The 22,792-nt window shown below is 31.0% G+C and overlaps 1 protein-coding gene across 2 annotated transcripts in view; it reads right to left on the bottom strand.

The window, feature by feature from the left end:
* Positions 1-22,792, bottom strand: part of LOC143079610 (uncharacterized) — a 59,780-nt gene that overhangs the window by 18,035 nt on the left and 18,953 nt on the right. Inside the window, exon 1 of one of the 2 annotated variants that reach the window (XM_076255043.1) lies at positions 972-1,107. The exons of the other annotated variant lie outside the window; for it this stretch is intronic. The gene's annotated coding sequence lies outside the window, so the exon portion shown is untranslated. Of the gene's footprint in view, positions 1-971; positions 1,108-22,792 lie in introns of those variants that run through there. 2 annotated transcript variants of the gene reach the window in all.

Here is a 22,792-nt window from a genome sequence, read left to right as displayed (position 1 = left end):
ATTTATAACTTTAAAGCACCCAAAACTCATTAGTACCCAGTTGCATACAATAAACAAGTTTAAATAAACTAATAAACTGTAACAATGTGTCAACGTTAAGGTGATAAATCATACTAATCTATCACTTCCCTCCACGTCCAATTCTAAACTTAGTCATTCTGTTATGACAACAAATTCTTAATTGTTTGTCATGGTAGTACTGCCTTCTACTGTGTTTTGTTCTTTTTTTCATAACCAAATTAAGTTTTATTACAATCAAGGTCATAAACAAATGGTTCTTAGATTCTGTACAATCAAGGCCATACAGAAATGATTCTTAGATTCAGATCACTCCCCTTCAATTTTTTTTTTTTAAATTTGTGTAACTTCTTTTGGCCACAAGATGGTTAAGTCTAAATATATTTATTTGGGGGCCAGCTGAAGGATGCCTCCAGGTGCTGGAGTTTCTCACTGCATTGCAGACCTATTGGTGTCATCTTCTGCTGCTGTCTATTATATGGTCGGGTTGAAATGTCTCTTTGTCACATTCCCCATTTCCATTCTCAATTTTATTAGTCTGCCCACCAATTTTAATGCACTAGACATTTGTCATTCAAAAGTTACATCCCTTGTCATAACGAAAAGTTCTTGTTTCGTCATTCACATGATTCAGAATGTAACTTGGTATGACAGGTTACTATAGTGTTATTGTGCAACTAATATGATACTGTGGATTCATTATTATTTGTTGTATACCAATTTTCGTGGGTTCAGGTGAACCACGAATTCAAATGTTCAACAAACATCAAATTGTGAATAGACTTTGTATAAGGAGATGGGCAAACCACGTAATTAAATATCCACGAATATGCAAGTTTTCAGCAATCCACGAAAATTGATACAAACGAAAATAAATGAATCCACAGTACATGTATTTGCTAATTTAGAATTATGACTGTGTTGATTAGATATAACAAATCAGCAAATCTAACCTTATTCGGCAACAAAATGCTGTAACATTTCACCCAAGTCCAAACTGAAAATTCATGAAGTCATTGAGATAGTTATCAAAGGTATCAGGATTATAATTTAGTATGCCAGACACACGTTTTGTCTACATAAGACTCATCAGTGACGCTCAGATCATTGAGATCTTATTCAGTTTTCTCAGCCTAAATTCTTAAACCAAGAATTTAACATCACTTTAACTCTAATGCAAAAAAGTAAAGTTACATTACATAAACAGCAAAAAATGTCATTTAAAGTTTATTTAAATGTCTATAATTATCATACATAATTAAAACTTTAAAATCACATTCAATTCACTTCCGCGATTTTATAAACATGTTTTTCAATACCAGTCATTCTTTATAAGGTGTTTTGTAGTAAACTACATTAAACACGACTCTTTTTTTAGCATTCTTAAATTTATTTTCCCATATCAGGAAATTAAATATTGCAATTTTATGTATATAGCCTGTCAGCTAACTCACCATAAAAATGACAATGCTATTTAATGAGAGTATTTTCACATAAAAACACCCTTATTTCTACCCCATCGAAGTTGATAATTTATTAACCAAAATGTTCAGCCAGATGCTTTTAATGTATGGATTCTGAAGAGCCCTGACAACCTTTACTAGAAGAAAATGAATGATTTAAATCCTTCATAAGAAAGAAGTTGTCAGTGTGCTGCCTGATTTATGATCGCTTGTTATTACAATTGGGCCTAACTGGGTATTATTAAGGAGAATCCCATGGCACAGTAAGAAATGGGTATTAATTGCGAACTACTCATTCAATCAAATGATATCTGACACCTTGTTTTGCAAAGGATTTGTTGTTGATATCATTTGCTTGACAAGACTTTTATTATCGCTTTTAGAGCTTTAGATGACGAAAACAAAGGGACAATCAATCACACGTCTAAATCATTCATAAATTACTTGTACATGCAACTCCCAAATGGTGCGGCTGAAATCATTATTTTCACTGCACGTAAATAAACTGCATTGTGCTGAAACACAACATTAACACGATCTGTCTGTATGAAAAAATACTGAAAATCTCGTAAATTCTGATTCTTTTTCTGCAACAAAATTAATTCCATAAAGCAAATAAAATTTTCACATAAATCAAACAAAAATTTAAATTAGGGGATTTAAATTCACAAAATCATGTTTTATACTCATCACTTGTACAGTAACTTTTGATTAAGCAATGTGTTATAAACTCAAAGACTGTAAATAACACAATATTTTCGCTTATTTAAAAAAAAAAACTTCAATGATTTTACTAACAAAACCATTCTGACTATTATACCGACAAATACATTTTATGTACTCTCTATTATACATACAAAATTTTCAAATTAAAGCATTGTAGCTTATATTAACCAGAGACATATAATACAATATTATATGTCTCTGTATTAATTAGGAGTCGAGTAGATAAAGTAAGCATTATATACATGTATTGAACTGCATACTTATCATTCTGAGAATAATATACTCTTCCAAAAAACACAGCACACATTCTAGCTTAAAAAAAGTACAAATGCACCAGCATTGCAAGTATTGATTTTTTATGAATTATTTATAAAATAAGGACAATTGAAAACTAGCATTTTTGTTTAAATTTCAATATATTATTAGGATTCTGGTTTTGATGAATCATCAAAAAAAGATGGTTCATTGAACTATTTCCATATATGTTAAATTTTGCATATGAGATGCACTTCTTTATCAATATTCTTTTACCTATTCCAACTGTTTCGAAGCTAATTATTTTGTGGAATCATGTACTTTCTAAAAGTGTGCATGCTGTAAGGGTTATGCTTTTTTCTTTAATCATTCAATAATTAATGGGATAAGAAACTTTTTGTTTAAATTGCATAATTTTCTATACACATCATTGGTATACATTATGCAGAATATAAGCTTTCTTAGGAAGCAGTATGTTAGGTTAACAACATACATTACATTGACCTAGTATACATTATTATTAGGGGCCAGTAGAAGACTGCATCTGGGTGCAGGATTTTCTTGCTTCGTTGAAGACCCATTAGTGGCTTTGTCTTGTTTTCTGCTCTTTGGTTGGTTAGTTGTCTCTTAAGTTATTAGTGGATTGGGAAACAAGTTTTTGCAACTTATATTAATCCTTTTCCACTTTGCGGGTGCAAGTGCTGACTGGTTGTGCCATTAGCCTGCTCTTTTTCATATCTACAAGGGTGTCTTTTAAGTGCAAGATATGTAGCTCTCTCTTAGCACGGGTCAGCCATTTATCGTCCCCTTCAGACAGACTATCATCGTTTCCTCATGACAACTCTTTGACAACAATGTACTTCTTTTATGGACAGGAGGACAGGCATTCTTGTTACTGGATAAAACAAGTGTTAACATAACCCCAATAGTTCATGTTATTGCATTCTTATTAATGACAACAATTGGTGGGAATAATTCAAACGCACCTCAAACTGTTTTGAAGGATTTTCTCATCCCATGAAAATACTTGTCAATAACTTTAAATAATCTATCTATATTAATTTTATTCCTCCTTCCTTTATACAAATGATTTATGCGAACATTATGTAATAAGATTTAATTTTGAAACTGATGTTTATCAGACAATCTAATACCAATGGTTCTATATCAAAGCTGTGCAGGTTAAGAATTTAATCCACTTAAAGTGATTATAAAAATTTTAAACTCTACCTGTGAAAAAGCACTCCCTACTAATCCATTCAAAGTCGAAGCATTATTGTATAAGTGATTAAATATCAATAGCGTCAAGCCAGTTCTATCTTATTAATCTTTTGAAATAACATTTATCTTTATTGCCATAATTTCATTACCAAAATTTGTTGTATCATTAAAGTTGTCTTCAAAAGATCAAACAAAAACAGTTATATTAATTATTGGCGATAAGAACATTAATGGGGCAACATCAAGGGCTATGCAAATAGTAAAAAACACTATTAGTAAATCTTGATTTTCTTAAACATGATGAATACATGTTTAAGTAATCAATGGCTTTCAGTCTTCTTTGATGGTTTCTTGTTTAAGTACTAGTTTTACAAAAAAGCTTTCCAAATTCACCAAAGAGCATCCATTAGAATATATATGCTAACAAAATTTTATACTACAGATGATTAATTTCATATATGTTCCAAAGTTTCAAATACTTTGCCTTTTAGTTTTAGAGCAGAGGATTTTTGATAATTTTCATAATGTCAAACCAAATCAAATCTTAAAGTTGTGTCTTGCTGACTTTTCATAAATCTGTTTAGAACCAAAAAGGAAGCCTTCCCGAAATTCTCATAAAGTTATATTAAGTTAGCCTAGAGAAAAAGGATATGTTCTATTCCTAAGGGTTTCAATAGGAACTAGTTTGTGCCACCAATGCCACCATGGTTGCCATTAAATAAACACTAAGAGCATTTTACCTAGAGGGTCTTCTCATTATCTTCTCAAATTTTGGAGATAAGCCAATCATAGTTAAACATTGCCCTAAAATGGGTACAACAGTTCAAAAACATGAAACTCTTCCATTGAATCAACCTAAAACTTTAAGGCCCAACATTATATAGCTGTGTTTCCTGTCTAATCTACCTAACAATTTTTTTTTATGTCTATACTAGCAATAACATTTTATATACATCTTTGAACGAGCACTGTGAAGTCCAGACATTTTTTATGACACACCATGAAATTCCAGATCATTTCCCTAAAACATTTCGACTTTAAGAATAAGAAATCTGATAATTACAGAATTAGAATCACTAATTACCTCAATGTTTTTTTTTTGCCTTACATATATGACTAACTTGTTCATTTTGGTCTTGTTATATTTTGAGTGCATTTGTTTCTAACCCGAAATTTTGTCATCGATGACTATCGTTTAGTAAACGTTAAGCTGCTAGAAACAAATACATCGTTTAATAAACTTTATCGACCCCGCGTAGTCAGACAGAAATAGATTACACTCACGCACTGTAAACAAACAGGTAAAAGTGCGGGAAATAAATAACCAGGACTTTATTAAAACAACACGTGCTCGTAATTATTTAAACGACAGATGCAGAAACAAATTTATCGTTTACACGTCTCAACGATAAACGATCAACGACTACGCGAGTATTTTGCGCGTACATCGTTTATGTGAACGATGTCAACGTTGACCAAAAACTGTAAGAAACAAATGGATTAAACGACTACGCGCGTAATCGTTTACATCGTTTAGGTTAGAAACAAATGCGCTCTTTATGAGATCATCATCAAAGGATAACAGGCTGACAGACACCATGTGTTGGCAACAGTTCATTCACACAGGCACTTGAGTTAAAAAGTTGTCTAAAGCCTCACATTAATTCAATGAAACATGCATGATGACTTTCAAAGACATGTAAAGTAGTTTGTATTATCTAAACCAATCACATACTATTGTGACCTCAGTAACTAGGATATATTGACTATGACAGAAGCTTTGACAGACTGTCAGAATGCAGGAGAATTACGACCCCCAGGGACTACTGTATTCCAATTTACCTGTCAAACCCATAATAATAAATACAAAGGGTGGCAAGAAAATCATTAATATCTTAATTGTGACTCATCATTTTATATCAAATGACAAAGATTGCACCATTTATCTTTTTCTTTCCCATTGAAGTGTACACTAGTAATTCAATTTTTTTCTATATCACTGTCAATTCATCGGTATCATTTTTCATATTGTATGGATGTCAAGCAAGGAAACAAATCAAATTCTATCTTCAAATAACTTCTGATCTTATGACAGTTACTGAGATTACAAACGTAGAAAACAAATGAATGAAAACCAGAGGACATTTACTACTGTGTTTTACTCCCAGAGAAGTCTTTCAGGGGTACATTCATATTTACATCTTGATTTGCTAACACAATCTGTCCCTTAATATTTTATATCAAAATCAGGAGTATTTATATCATCATTAAAATAAAACTCCAAGGATCTTATTTTAACTAAATAGCGTTGACATGAAATTGTTTAAAAATTGTCTTAAATTTAAAAACTTTTGCAATTAAAAAATCAATGTACCAAAAAAATTCCTAAGTGTGAATTTAAATTGTCGTTCATTCTGAAATAATAGATGTCATAAGTTTTACTTTTCTTCCTAATAGCTAGACTAATAATATATGCATTGAGAAATTCTGGTCCCCCAGACGTGAGTGAGTACCCCAGAAAGGGGCTGTAAAGTCATGTGACCTGAACAACTTCAAACATTTTACATTTCGTTTCCTAAAGGTCTGATAAAAATGAGAGCAATCACAAAAGACAGACACTCTCCTACACATTTTTATCAAAAAGATATAAAAAAACAAATAACATATATATATTTTTCCTAGAATTACAATTTTTTCAAAATGTTTGGCAGCCCACACACTATCCCTTAAAGAATCTGTCAAATGTCAAGCTCAAAATCATGTCTTGTTTTTAGTTCTTCTTTAAAAAGAAAGAAAGTATACATGTACCACATAATATAAATCTACATGCCTACGCTGAATTTCTATATATCATTACATATCTCCAAGCCATCAAGTTCTTATGATTTACTTACCAAGCGTAAAAAAGAAAAAGAAAAAATATATAAAACTGACAAGCATTCTTCTTTAAAGCTAATTTTAGGTGACTATTTGTTAGCATGCAGCAAAATGTTAAAATTCATCATCGCATTCATATGAAAAAAAAGATACATGTATCAAAATTACAGTGGGATTAATTTATAGCTGAAGACAGAACATCAGTTTTAGAGAAGAAAAAAATCTCATAGCAATCTGTCATTCTTTATACAGTATATAAACAATAAAGATGGATTTGTATATTCCCTAATAAAAAACTATGATGAAAGACACAGATGCTACTGGCAGCTGTGCCCCTTTAAAAAAAGGCCACGAGAAGATCATCAGAGTACCGTATATCACTCTGGTCCTAACACAGTAATAAATTGGAACAATCAAAATCTCTTTGTCACACCTACAGAAATACACATAATTAATACCTGTAAATTAATTGTTCAGGTAAAAAACAATGACAAGACGTAATACTGGAAGTAGGAGTCTTTCTGTGAATTACACCGACAAGGTCGAAGGTTAAGTGAAAAGCATACAAATCAGCTTAACAAGTTGTAATAAACATTAAGTAAACGTAATGCAGAAAACAAGGGTAGAAATATCATATGTTTGTCAAATTTGACATTTATTTTGATGATTAAATGTTCTTCTTACTACTACCAGAGCAGCTGTTAGGCCTTAGAGTTACTCATTCATCATTCTGTGGCAGTAAAATATCACTTCATGGTATTTCCTTAGGAACCAATGAAAAATAGAGTTATCTCCCATTGAATAAATATTATCAAAGTTTTTTCAAACCATTATTATCTGAAATATCAGAAGCTGTTTTATGATAAATATCATAAATTCCAGGTATATATGTCAGAAAAAGAATGTCAAATAGCAAAACTTGTATTCCCAATTATAATGGATGGTCCCCAAGGATACAGAAAAATCTTTTTACCCTGATGGTCCTTGATGTGCAAAATCTGCTGGTCGTTACCATCATTTCTACTGCAAAATCTGCTGGTCGTTACCATCATTTCTACTGCAAAATACCAAAATTGTGGAGGTCCTTTGCAAAATTTTGGTCAAACATTTGGACCTTCACTTTTCCAAAACTATGCAAGGCCACTGGTACCATTGATTCAGTGATGCAAAAATTGTTGCAAGACTAAAATTGACACATTTATTTTTTCCTATGCATGTACTTAAATATCTAGTTTTTAATTACAGTCAATTAAATTCAAATTGTTTACCCTATTTGGCCATGTGGAAGTATATGAATATAACTGGTCTTCTTCAAAATAGAATAAGTTACTGCATTAAAATTAAAATCAAATTTTATTGGCCAATGGTTTCTGAAGTATTCAGATGAAGACCCCCTTAAAACTGACCAGTCACAACAACATGCAAACATGATTGATCTTCATGTACTTACAAGTCCATTGTGTTCAAAACTATCAAAACACATGTGCAAACACCTAAGTACAACATTCCCCCCTACAGAATTTTTAGCATCTGTCTAATCTGTGAAATCTACATGATTATGACCAGGACAGGTGAGTATAACATCATCATCACAAGGAGACAGGTGATAGTTAGTCTGAGGACAATCAAGTCTATATGATATATAGGTCTGCATGGTGGTCAATGTCCACAGGTAATATGTATAGATTATAAACTGATATACATGGTTGAACATTCATCATCATACAAATTACTCCACAAGGTCAAGAGATCTTAAGTACAACCATATAAATGTATAGGTTAGACATTGGTCAGTTATGGTCCATGAAAAAGAATCTGTGAGGCTTATTCAACTGTTGGTACCATCATTTGGACTTTGAAACTATAGTTTTATTAATAAATCAGTCATATTTTGTCTGATAAGGCCTTATATCTGTTACAAATATAGCTTAATAATGACTATTCACTTCAGGTGAGGTCAAAAGAGAGGCAACTCTTACAAAATAATCAATCATTAAATTTTTATTACTATTTATTCACTATATACTGGTACATGTATAAGCTATCAACCAATCAATCTTCCACAATACAAGCTTCATGATTTCTGGCATAATTTTATTATGGTAAGGGTTTTTTGAAAAGAAGAGTCTCAAAATGAAAATTATTTTGTAAGTGCATTATCTTTGTCTAAATAAACAAGTAATGATGCTGGATTGATATTTATTGTTTTAAATTTGTTAGTTGGTGTCCAGAAATTTATCATTTATCATACTTTATGTGCCTAATTTCCAAAAGAAACACGACACACCATATTCCCCAGTCCATTTGGTCCCTTTTTGATTCACAATATAAAACATTTCCTTTAAAGCACTCCCTGTACATAATTATGTGCATGTTACTCAAACAGTCTGGTCTGTTTTCAGTTTAAGATAAGACTCATAAGTGGTCAAAAGCAAAACTGACACATTTTCAGTTAAATATAATGAAACTGGACCAAAACCTAAGTACATTTGTTAAACTGCATCACTGTTTGATATAAGCTTTATAATATAGAGGTTCAATATAGTGATTTTTGCATTCTAAAATACAAAATTCTATTTTTAGATTTACAAAATGTGTTTACAAAAATACCAAACTCAAAAGGTATATATAAAAACAGAAAAAGACCATAAAATTTGACAAAACCAAACACTTTTCTAGCCAATTTTGTTAATAAAAGAATTAAAAAAAAATCTGAAATTTACCAGATCCATACTATTATCTTAGAAATATGCAAAATGTAACACCCATTGATCACCTTCAAAAAAGCGTGATGATTTAAATTTTTGTAACTCTCAGGTATCAAATCCAAATCTCTATTTGAATCAGAACAATAGCAAAACATCAAAAGTGTTCAATAAATTAAAAGTTTGATAATTATCTAAAACAAAAGTACTAAAACAGATTTTAACACTACAGTTTCTGAAAAATAGAAGGAAGAAAAATGTGAAAATATAACAATAAGTGCAGACAGAAAGTAGTATTCAAGAATGAATAATGGATAAACAGAGATGAAAGACTAGATGAACAGATCTTATAATTCAACAGACAAAATAAATAGGTTACAAGATAAATTTGATGGAGTAAATTACCTATACAATAGATAAACTAATTTATTACTGATATTTTTCATCTTTTATCTTAGGCTCTTAGGGGTTAACAAACAACATTCAAATCCCTGGTGACAGATAGCAATGCTTGAAAAATAAACTGAGAAATGATTTTTCTTAAAACACCTAAGAGACATACATCAAGAGCTTAACACAATATGTCGTATGTTACACTGCCTGACTCGTTAATATCCCCTCCGATATTTGACACCAGAAACGGATACCACTCAATCAAAATATTTACCAGTAAGTTTAGACAATACTTTAAGGATTTATGATGATATTCCTGTCAAAAGAAGCTCACTAGATGCAGCTAAACATCATATTTCAATGTCAACTAACAGACAATGTGGGACCATACAACCGATGGCTTTTCTACTTTATTTGATGCTTTCTGACAGTTACCATGGCAATATTAAAACTTATCCATCACTGACTTTTCTTATTTTTATCCTAATTTGTTTCCATTTAAACTGGAGGGATAAAGAGAAAGAATCAGACAAATGTCACACAGACAAATATATTTATGTCGTAAGACAAGAGATCAGTCAGCATTAAGTCTGCTATAAGCACTCAAGATTGGTTCAAAAACAGGTGAAATGGTATACAGTAAAAGGGAGATAACTCTTGAATATTTTCATAGTATATTTGTCAGGAAATAACAAGTTCCTTCATAATATATTAGTTACAAGATGTTCCTTACAGAGTAAAAGGTAAAAGAAGATGTGGCACTCATACCACATCTTCTTATATCTATCGAATATTTATTCCATATAAGAATAGTGTTCACATCTTCTTATATAGATCTATAGAATATTTATTCCAACAGGAACTGATATTATGGCATTGTTTATGACAAAGTTTCCCAGAGAATTTCTTTTAGTCGGAACAACATGTTTCCTTAGTAGTTTTATGGCTATAATTCTTAATAGCGGCAATTTTATATCTTTGGAAGAAACCATATATATATTTTCCATAAAACTCTATCACACTTAGGTATTTCCACTTTGCTATTTGTGTAAGTGTAAGTGGTCAAATATTTTTGATCCCCTTTATAAAGACAACCTTAATGACTGCTTTTTAAAAACTCTCTTGTTTTTTCTTGATATTTAAACCAAAATAATTAAATTCACCAATATCTTTATTTCAAATAACAAAATGTTCTACCAGTGCATACTTTGAACAACTTGATTGAAAGGTCCTTAGATTAAACTCTTTACAATTTTATTTTCAAAAATTATTCTAAATTTAAAATCTTTAAACAAACATTTGAATGTCTAAAAACTAAATTGAAAGGGAAATAAAATATACCCATATTAGGAAAAAACCCATTAAGGTGAATGATAACACAACACAACAAATCCAATAAATGCCAAGATCACAGCTTTTTAATATCGTACATGCAATAATAGCCAAACATGCAATAATAGTAAATGAATTATAAATATTCATATTACATCAAGTCTAGAAAAGAAGATAAAATTTCCCACCCAGAGACATCTCTCATAAAAATACAAACAACTCCTGCCACAGCTAAAAGTTATTGATATGGTCCTGATTGAAGCATGGAAAACATAAGTCTGACATTAGCAATAATATACAGTGATTTATATGGAACTTTAAGACTGATTACAATCCATTATGGGGTCTCGTATGTAAATTAAGATCCACGGTCATGTAAGATCGGTGAAACTGGGTGCGATTTCCAATACCAATCTGTCATGAACAGAAGCCATCAATCCCGGCAATAAAATATGACAATAACTTCAATCATAAATCACTATAAAAATGTTTTATGGTTGACTACCTATTAAAAGATGGTATCAGGTTGCTTTCATTTTGTTTTCAGAGTTAGTATTTTGTTTCTATTAACTATTCCCTGACACATGGTTGATAATAGTTGATTTTCAGATAAAAGACACATAAAACAAATCATCAAATTTTATAGTTTGAATCAAAATGAAAATTCATAAATCTGAGAGACAAAGAAGATTTTTGTTCTTTGATTTAGACGCTGAAATACTGTGTCAATGTACAGTCCCAAAAGGGACATAATTCATGAAAATGTCTTTATGTTTTATTGCCATATTCAACTATTTTCCACTTCAGAAATGCAGTTATTTAGATTAAAATGTGTATGTTTTTCCATTTGTAATCATCAAAAGCATTGTGAGAAAAATCAAATGACAACCCACATTTGTCCACTGCACCAAAAGTTTTTTTTTTATGGCATTATTGTCCAGGGGCAAATCCAGTCATTTTTAAAACTTGATTTTCAACCCTGGATGAAGGATGGGGGTTGTTCCTACCATATGCCCCAATCGAAAGCATTAAACAAGAAAAAAAAAGTAGAAGGACAACCACAATTTCGTTATTTTGCAATAGAACTAACAACAAGGACAAGCAGATTTTCTTCAAGGATTATCAGGGGAAAAACCTCTTAAGAACTCAGAATATGTCAACTCTGGAATGGAATAAAGACACACACAAAAAACATTCCATTGAACACAGATATCTTTTCAGTAAATATTTAGTACCAAACATTTCTTTAAAAAAATATAAAAGCTCCATCTTCAAATGACTTTAATCTGCATCAATTCATCTTATCCATATACCTATAAAAAGAATTCAAATTTACATATTTTAATAAGTGTAGTCTTTACTTGATTATGTCTGATATGTAAAAATTAGAATCCCAAATTAAACAGTCCATAGAGAGTAATTTAAAAATAAATGGAGAATGTGTCCATTGGAAACAGATGATGCCCCTGCTTACATATAAAACATTGTAAAGGGACATAACTCAAGAATGATCAAAGTAATGCCACCTAAATTCAAAAATTTTGTGATTATAAACATTATGTATCAGTTTCATAATAACTAAAGTTCGAGAACAGAAACCTATTTTGGTACATACAGACAGTCTTAAGACGGACATGGGTAACACTAAATTCCCCATCCACTGGGACATGGACATATAAATATGTTGGTAAAACTATTCTTTGATTGACAACCAGGGTTAGTTATTGGCCATGCACTATGTACCTTTCAAGCTTTGGACATATTTTCCCTTATACACCTCATGACAAGTTGGGTAATCAAACTGATATAATGATGAATTAAAAGTTTTTTTATAGAGCTCTCTCTTAATGAAAGCAATTGCTAGAATTTCTATAGAGATTATATTGAATGAATATTTTCAATTCTTCTAATACAACATATTGGCATTCTACTCTTAACGGATCAAAAGTTTGCATGCAATGTCTGAATAGAAGTTTACTTAATAGACTTACCTCTTCAGTTTAAAATGCAGTTGCAATCAAAGCTTTTGAAAACCAATGTTCAAAATAAATATTTATCATATTCGTCATCGATCATGGAGAAAAATAATAGGCTTCAAAGGCTTGATGGATCACAATTTTTTTTCTCAAAATTTTAAAAGTTAAAAAAGCTTTGATCATTTTTTGAAAATGACAAAACAAGAATGATAAATTGGTTCATTCTTTATTTCAAATGTCAAGATTAGGCTGTAATTTCATCATTCACACATAATCAATCAAACAGCATTTAAAACACAGACAGATTAAAAAGGGAAACAACTCCTTTTCAACATGCAGTACATCAATTTTGATATGCTCAAGTCCTGTATTTATATTCATCAATCCATTTCTTTCACTCTGTACGAACAATCAGTAACACCAGTTTGGAAAACAAATTAATTAAATAAGACATGAATTTAATCAAACATCAGTAAAGTAAAGTTTTAGTATATAAAAGAAAATCAAAATGAAACACATTGCTGAACGATTGCATCAAATCTTTTTAAAAATTCAAACACTTTCTTGACATCTCAAACGCAACATGACATTCATTTCAAAAAGGACGAAAATCTGGAAGTTTTTGGGGGAAGTGTAGTTTGTCAAAATCAAAATTTCAGAGATAGTGGGAACCATGGAGTCGGACAATCTTCTGACATGAAACAATTGCATGTAAAGAATGTGAAACTTTGTAAAGACTTGAGGAGCCTGTGTAGATAATAGATGTCAATGTGATACAGAAGTGAGGTTTTACAGCTTATGTAATGTTTGGTAAATGTTCAGATGATCTATGTGCCTTTATCATGCCATAGTTATCAAATAATGAAAACAAATGAGCCTTGGGTGCACACTACACTAATCAGTCAGAGATTTATGTCTTAATATGTACAGACTTATGGCAGACATCAGAACCACAGGGGAGAGGTACTAATATAGATAAGATACCACTCAAACATGCATCAATTTTAATTAAAAAAAAAGAAATTGAATTATCTCCCCTTAAAATGGACATCTTACTTTAAAAGTACAAATATATCAAAGAAACAATCAGTCATTTTGATTTTTTTTTTGTTATTTTTTAAATCTGATACATTATATTTATCCTGTAATCGGCCAACCATTGAACAAATATCATGTTCACAAATATTTTTTTGCTTTATTTGTACTTGTACATATAAAGTGTCCTGTTACTCTGCTTCCATGTTGAGGAAATGGTAAAGTGACTATTTTTTTTTTTTTTTGATAACAGATCATTTTGGGGTTCACTTTGTCTTTTGTCAGAAATACTCAATTTATTTGTACTCCTTAAGAAACACACCAAAAGCTAGGTGAGCCTCGCTTTTTGTCCTGTTCCTAAATAAAATTAAGTTCTACATTTTGTGACAAAAAAAATATGTACATATATATTGTATATACATGTACACATGTACATATATATTGTATATACGTGTACACATCTAGAAAAAGACACAAATCCACAGCACATCACATGATAAGGTTCTCTACTTTTTAAATCGTTCAGTTTTAGACTCTCTCTTCAAATTTATTTAACTGTTACAATGCCCTTTGAATTTTATTCTTTTAAACAAATAGAACTCCATAAATTACAAGAACGCAAAACTAAAAAACAATGGCGGCATAAATCATGCACATCAGATTTACCTTGAGAAAAATGTCCAGCAGCTGCATATAAAACATTCTATGACAAATGTTTATTAGGTCAAGACCCTTATAACTACCTGGGGCTTCTGCAAACAGGCCATCTGCTTGTGAAAAATGAATTTACAACCAGTATAATACCTAAATATGGTTATTAATTTAACAAGCACACGTTTAGCAACACTTGAATCAAATTAGAAAAACAAATCGTAACATAGAAAACTATAATATTGATTAATTGAATGTTGTTTAAGGCCACTTTCTGCACTATTTTGCTATCTCCGGACAGTCAGTTTTTATCAGTGGAGGAAACTGGAGGGCCAAGAGAAAATTTAGATTGAAAACTGACGGTTTTAGTCATTTAAGATTAAAGATGGACACATCTGTCACATGCCACCGGAGTCAAATTCACAACTTCAAAGTTGACAGGCTAGTGATACAGTAGTTTGACTTCTTAAAGAAAAACAAAATTAAATAAAATCCATTGATTGATTTTTGATGTTTTAACACCACTTTTAAGCACCGCATTTAGGCTATTTCGTGGCAGTCAGTTCTAAATGGTGGAGGAAGCCGTAGTGCCCTGAGAAAACCAGGACCTCCAATAGGAAAACTGACATTCAGTCAATTAAGATTGGAGTCGAGTGCACCCGTGCATGAGCAGGGTTCGAACTCACAACCTCAGTGTTGACTGGCTAGTGATTACAGTAGTACTACTAAGACCACTCAGCCACCGAGTCCCCTCACAAAAAATAAGAAGTTGTGCATTGTCTTTTAAAGCCTACCCAATCTTTCATTCAAAGAAGTGGAAAAAAATAAAGAAGGATTCTGACAGATCTGAAACACATTTGCAACTCATCTCTGTCAATCTGTAGACAAAATATGAAGTAATTTTTACAGTCATTCCCTTAATAATTCATCAGTGTCAAGATGATCGCCAAATTATGAAGTCATTCTGTCTTGTAGTGCCTGACAAAAGTGTGACAAAAATATTTAAAGGATTAACTGAAAGTCATATGATGCCAATATTAGTACATGTACTTGACTTCCATTTACAGATAATATAGATACTTTAACAGTAACTTCATTTCAGATCAGCAACAATTAATCAAGAGTTAATTTGTAGTAGAATTTGGGAGTCATTTTGGTTTTCATTTATATAACATAAAATGGTCAACCATGGTCACAACAGAGGAAAACCATAGCTGAGCACATTCAACTATAGTTTGCCTATGGTTATCAATGGTGAACAATGGTAACCTTGGTAAAGCATGGATGCCTAAGATGGATGCATTTTGATAGGTGTGTCTCTTGGACACATTCCTGGTTACATTCTCTAATTTATCAATGACCAGGACATAAGTCACATGATAAATTTGTATAAAGGTAATTAAAAGGAACATTTACAGTGGTTGCCTAATGTTTTTTGTCAACCGCATTTGTATTGATTGCAGATTTTTTCATAGTTATGGTTAAATTTTGTTTATATTTTTAGACTATAGGGATCAATTTAGAGCTTGAAATATTATTTTGGATACCTGCCTCAATTGTCAAAGACTTTAATTTGATCTCTTGATGTCTTGTTTATTTGTATCAACATCTTCGCTAGCCAAAGGTTACGATACAGGTGAGGGGGACTGAATTGTAACCCTTGACTAGGGAAGATGTTGCATCAGTGGTAGCTGTCTCTTAGAAATTTACAAACTGATTCCTTTAATATTTTACTTCATTATGTACTCATGCATGAAACATTTGCCGCTGGATGTTAAGCTTACAACAATCAATCAATCAACCCTTTGATTCATGGGATGTTTTTTCTTTTTTTAATTTCTATTTTTGAATAGTAATTTTTTAATGATAATATGACATTCTAAGCAATTCTTAAATGTTCAAGAACTGCATTAACTGTGACTTAGTATTATTACACTAGATTAATTTATTTTTCAAAAAGCGCTTGAAAATCAGTCGTTAAAATCAGTGGAGTCATAAACGTCTTGAAATTTAAAATATCAATCTTTTTTACTTTGAAAATGACAGAAATACTACTTGTACCTTCTTTTACTTTTTAGCCAAGAAGATGAATTGAAATCTTTTACCCAAAATAGAACTAATACATTTTTATTTCCTTAAAAAAACACCAGATTTTCACATTACTCTGGTAAATAAATATAGTTTTTCAAATGTTGATTTTAATGAATAAATAAACCATTAATAGTCTGAAATTAGAAACCAAGTGATGTAAAACATTCAATATAAAATGTAAATTTTTTAAAATTATTTACAACAGGATTTGACACATTTAACAGCAATTAAACTTGGTTCAATAAATTAAATAAATTGGCATGTCTAGTCAATCCATCAAACAAACCAATCCTACATAAAGTATCACATTTTGTCTCTGTATTTTTTATTCTTTTTTGGTATTGTCATATTTTCCAACAAAATATGTATTTGATTAGCAGTTGAATAGTCTTCAGGTTAATGAAAAAAACAAATGATTCCGACTTCTGCGTGGTTTGAATTGACATCTTTCTAGACAAAAAGGTATACTCAAGATACAACTTGGAGAATCAACTATCAATTTCATCAGACACTTGTAACCATCTTAAACAAATGGACCTCCAAAAACAGCTATATATAACAATGGCTGTAAACGCAATTGAACTTTGTCTAAGGTATTTTCAAACCTTTTTTTTCCGTAACATTTATACACTAAAAAAATTTAAGTAGAAATCTATTACATGTATTGAAATCATTCCAATGATGACTGAAGCACACTGGTCATCATACATGTATATTCAATTTAAGCAAGACCCTAAATATTGCAAAAAAATGTCAAGATGCTAATATTGTATTTGTCCATTTTTTTTTTTCATTTAAAAAAAGTGCCCTAGGTTTAGGTATATAGCAGCAAAATGAAGATTCTTTTTTTCATTCCAATTAAAAGAAACTTCTCTTACTTACAAAAGAACAGATGTCATTTGCGAGTTTTCTTACACCTAGTTACAAACTTTTCAGAATCAGTGCCTCATGAAACCAATTTCTAAAGAGCAGAAATGATCAACTTCTAATTAAATGTTGTTTTTTTAATTCTTACCTTTCAAATATTTGAATTGAACATCTCAATACCTGAAGAAGCATCAGTAAATTGGAACCAATTACAAAAATCAATTTCTGAAATTCATCTTTGCATACAAATTACATAAAAGATATAAATAATAAACAATATGTGATAATAATTGAGTAATGAATTTCTTAACAGGATGTGATAAATGATTTCTCCCCAGGTTTTAAGATTTAATGATTGGCCTATCTGATACAGGTGTCATCCCTGATTTTTGACAAATACGTCACTTTCGTCTTAAAATCATTTTTCATTTTTAACGTAATATAATTTACATCTGAGAGAACTTTCGTAACAATACTTCACAATACTTCACACCTGCGCCATATCACAAGTTAATTAGGTTAACTCATTTATGTCGATTACAACTGCAATAATTTTGTAAACTTATACTCGAATCGTCAATATTTGACTTTCTAGAGAAACTAAGAAGAGGTGTAGCCTTTTGATTAATGACAAAGTTGTACATATTTTTGAAAAACATCTGTCACATTTTTAAACTTAAATTATGATTGATATGGCACGCATGCACAACTAAAAATTATTAATTTCCTCTAAATTCATTAAAAGATTAAGATTAAAGCCAGTAATTTATGTATTGCAATACAAATTGCATAACTCACACATTATTTATTTCCTCCCATTACTGTGCACTGACGTAACTAAATTTCTCACATACTTTTCCCAAAACAGCAATATACAATATATATATAAAAAAAAAAAAATAATTTCATATACTTTTTAATCCAAAAGATTGATAGTCCTCATTTATATAAAGCCTACATAATTCATATATACATTTTGATCCAATATATATGATGGTCCGTCATTTATTTAAAGCCTACATAATTCATATGTGCATTTTAATCCAATATATGATGGTCGTCTTTTATATAAAGCCTTCATAATTCATATGTGCGTTTTAATCCAATATTATCAGATATAAAACCATTGGTCACACCTTGCCACAATCTAATAATCCCAAAATAATAAGAAATTTAATAATGCGACAGGTCTTATCAATCAAATAAAGATAGATCAAATGATATATTACATAAGTTTAAATATCAAAATATATTGTTTTGTCAAAACTTACTATATAAATGGATACCTTAAGTATCTACTGTTTACAACAGTGTCAATTTTTAAATCAAGTTGAAATATAATGGTCCTTTTAAAAGTACACATTTTAGTATGAGTATGACATATTTTTGCATGAGAAATTACTAATAATACAGTCATGCTTAATATTATGTTTTTCTGTCACATGTTTTGTATTGTTCTTAATCTTGTGGTCCTTGTTTTTTTTGTTGGTCAAGGCAATATGTCACGTAATATTGGACTTCTGATTTTCAATCTCTCCCCCCCCCCTCTTTTCCATTTATACTGTAAATTAAGAATTTTGTCATTTTACACCAAAAATCCTATTTAATTTAGATGAAAAATTTCAAGATGTGAGTTTAAATTATTGCGATTAAAACCCTGTCACTCACATTTTTTGCAATATTTCTTGAATGTACAGTATCAAAACTAGATTGCTGAGACTGTTGTCAACAGCCATTTTGGAGATTTCAACAAGAAGTTGAGATCTTTTTGAATCTCAACAGCAAAACTTAATTCCTTTGGATAATTTAACACATCTTATATCTAACCCTGTTTTAGAGATATTTCATTTTCCTAATGTCTGAAGTAGGAGCTCTCCCCTTTTCACAAAAGAAACTTGACAACATGAACTACCAACAGGTCTTAAATCACCAATTTGGTCCTAAATCATTTAATTATCAAAGATGTCTGATGTGGCCTGATCTGATCATAGATGTCAACTTATCTAACCTTTGAAGTTGGAGCACTCCCTTAGTTTGGACATTTATGATGCATTGAACTCAAGAACTTGCAACCAACAATCAAATCTTAAGAACTATATACTTAGTGAAACCAATATTACCCTGCATTGGAAATCTTGATTTCTTTTTTATCATTTTTTTTTTTTTTAAAGGGGTCGGAGGGAGTTTTGTAAACCTTTAAGTTTCTTTCTATTCCAGTATGAAAAAAACATGCTTCTGGTTTGTTATAAATCTACACATGTAAACCATGAGACACTTCTGAGAATAATGAAGCAGGAAGTTTAACAATATTAGAAAGCCCATTTGACAGGCATGACGTTTGACTTCTCATATGATTGATCAATGCTTTTTTCATTTATATGAATAACAACTTAAATTCATTATTTCCCACCCAAAAACATAAAAATTTCAATATTTCTATTATACCGCTAATATTCTATACCCATGCGACAAGGTGTTTTTCAATCTACCTTGGTACTAAATATTATGGCTTTGTTCAGACAGTTTAAAAACTAGATAAGGTTGATGTATAAAGTATTGATTGGATATAATTGTGTTTTGTTGCTTGTTTGATCAAACTATGTCCATCACAGAGAACATTCAGGAGTGATTTATGACACATTATTAGACAAGGATTTTAGCTACTGCAATGTCCCAGTATTGACAGAGCTTTTGAAATCTGATTGGACTGACAGGACAACTAACATTTGTCATTTCTTCTGATACAGACCCAGTGATAAAAGAATCCATTAAAGCTTGGGACAATATATCATTTGTGCAATGATCATAATTTTTCTGGAGTGCATTGTCAGAGGGTACACAGGAGTTAATCTATCACGCGGATACACCCACCTTAATAACATGACAGTCACAACTTAAGCAATCCTGTTTTTCTAAAGATTGGTATTCTTAAGTGTTATAAAGGCTTAACTAAGTACAGGTTGTGCTAATTCAAAACAACTTATCCTTGTTTTCAAATCTATTTAAAGACATGTACAAGTAATGAATCCTCTTAATTTACTTTTCACAACAAACCAAATGCTCCACAGGGCGCAGCTTTATACGACAGCAGAGTTCGAACCCTGAACAGTTTGGGCAAGTATGGACACAACATTCAAGCTTGATACAGCTCTGAATTTGGATTGTGATTAAAAAGTTGACACAACATAGGTTTCTGACACAGAATGAATGTGGTCTAAGAACTTAAACTTAAAAACTTAAAAATTTTAAATTGGACATTTACATAATTATGGTCCAATATCCAAAATCTAAATACATGGTTAGATTCAGCATATCAAAGAACCCCAATTATTCAATTTTTGATGAAATCAAACAAAGTATAATTTTGGACCCTTTGGGCCCTTATCCCTTGACTGTTGGGACTAAAACTTCCAAAATCAATCCCAACCTTCCTTTTATGGTCATAAACCTTGTGTTTAAATTTCATAGATTTCTATTTATTTATACTAAAGTTATGGTGTGAAAACCAAGAAAAATGCTTATTTGGGCCTCTTTTTGGCCCCTAATTCCTAAACTGTTGGGACCAAAACTCCCAAAATCAATCCCAACCTTCCTTTTGTGGTCATAAACCTTGTGTTTAAATTTCATAGATTTCTATTTACTTATTCTAAGTTATGGTGCGAAAACCAAGACAAATGCTTATTTGGGCCCTTTTTTGGCCCCTAATTCCTAAACTGTTGGGACCAAAACTCCCAAAATCAATCCCAACCTTCCTTTTATGGTCATAAACCTTGTGTTTAAATTTCATAGATTTCTATTTACTTATACTAAAGTTATGGTGCGAAAACCAAGAAAAATGCTCATTTGGGCCCCTTAATTTGGCCCCTAATTCCTAAACTGTTGGGACCAAAACTCCCAAAATTAATCCCAACCTTTCTTTTGTGTTCATAAACCTTGTGTTTAAATTTCATAGATTTCTATTTACTTATTCTAAGTTATGGTGCGAAAACCAAGAAAAATGCTTATTTGGGCCCTTTTTTGGACCCTAATTCCTAAACTGTTGGGACCAAAACTCCCAAAATCAATCCTAACCTTCCTTTTGTGGTCATAAACCTTGTGTTTAAATTTCATAGTTTTTATTTACCTAAACTAAAGTAATTGCGTGAAAACCAATGTGTCTTCAGACGACGACGACAACGACGCCAATGTCATACCAATATACAACCGGTCGCATAAAAACAACCATAAGCAATCATTTCTTCCTGAAATCCTAATCGTTTACCTAATACATGAAAATCATATATTTCTAACTCTATAGGAAAAACTTATGCAGTATTTTTTTTATATTTTAAAGGGGCATAACCCATGGAAAAATCACATAGCAGTAATATCAATTTGGTAGAACATAACTTTTTAACAGGAAAGTTGAAAAACTAAAAACTACAGTTCTTGTCATGAAAACTTCAATAATAACTCATTTTCCCTAGCTATATCTAAGCACATGCAGTTTATAATCACATAAGCAACACGACGTGTGCCACATGTGGAGCAGGATCTGCTTACCCTTTTGGAGCACCTGAGATCACCCCTAGTTTTTGGTTGGGTTTGTGTTGTTAATTCTTTAGTTTTCTATGTTGTGTAATGTGTACTATTGTTTGTCTGTTTGTCTTTTTCATTTATAGCCATGGCATTGTCAGTTTATTTTCGATTTATGAGTTAGACTGTCCCTCTGGTATCTTTTCTCCCTTTTTTATAAATGTCTCAGATTTTGTTTTACCTGTATATATATATGTTATATAGGTGAAAACAAATTTCATTGACAACTTGCAGCCTGTGTTTTAAAGGGGCTTTGAAATAGATGAAGACTATCGGGTAAGAATCCTTGTTACTTGTATTTATAAAAGCCTCTTGAGTAAATTGTCTAAATGGTAGTATTCACAAAATGTTAAAGAAAGATGGGAGGGACAGTCTATTTTATATACTGTCAATCAAAATATGACATAAGACAAACTACTGCTGACTAACATTGTAAATATTAATTCAAAAATACTTTTAACAGGATAATAATAAAACTTTTAAAGTCTTCAGAAAGAATCAATTTATAATTTGGAGTGCAGTTATGGACAATACAGGTGCCCTGGGGAAGATACTCAGTTGATACAACAGTTTTTAAATTTAAGCACGCATGACAACTATTTGTCTA

This window comes from Mytilus galloprovincialis, chromosome 6 (assembly GCF_965363235.1).
Source record: "Mytilus galloprovincialis chromosome 6, xbMytGall1.hap1.1, whole genome shotgun sequence".
In the NCBI taxonomy this organism is placed as follows: domain Eukaryota; kingdom Metazoa; phylum Mollusca; class Bivalvia; order Mytilida; family Mytilidae; genus Mytilus; species Mytilus galloprovincialis.
Note: the sequence above shows the minus strand (reverse complement) of the source record. Positions and strands in the feature narration are given on the sequence as shown.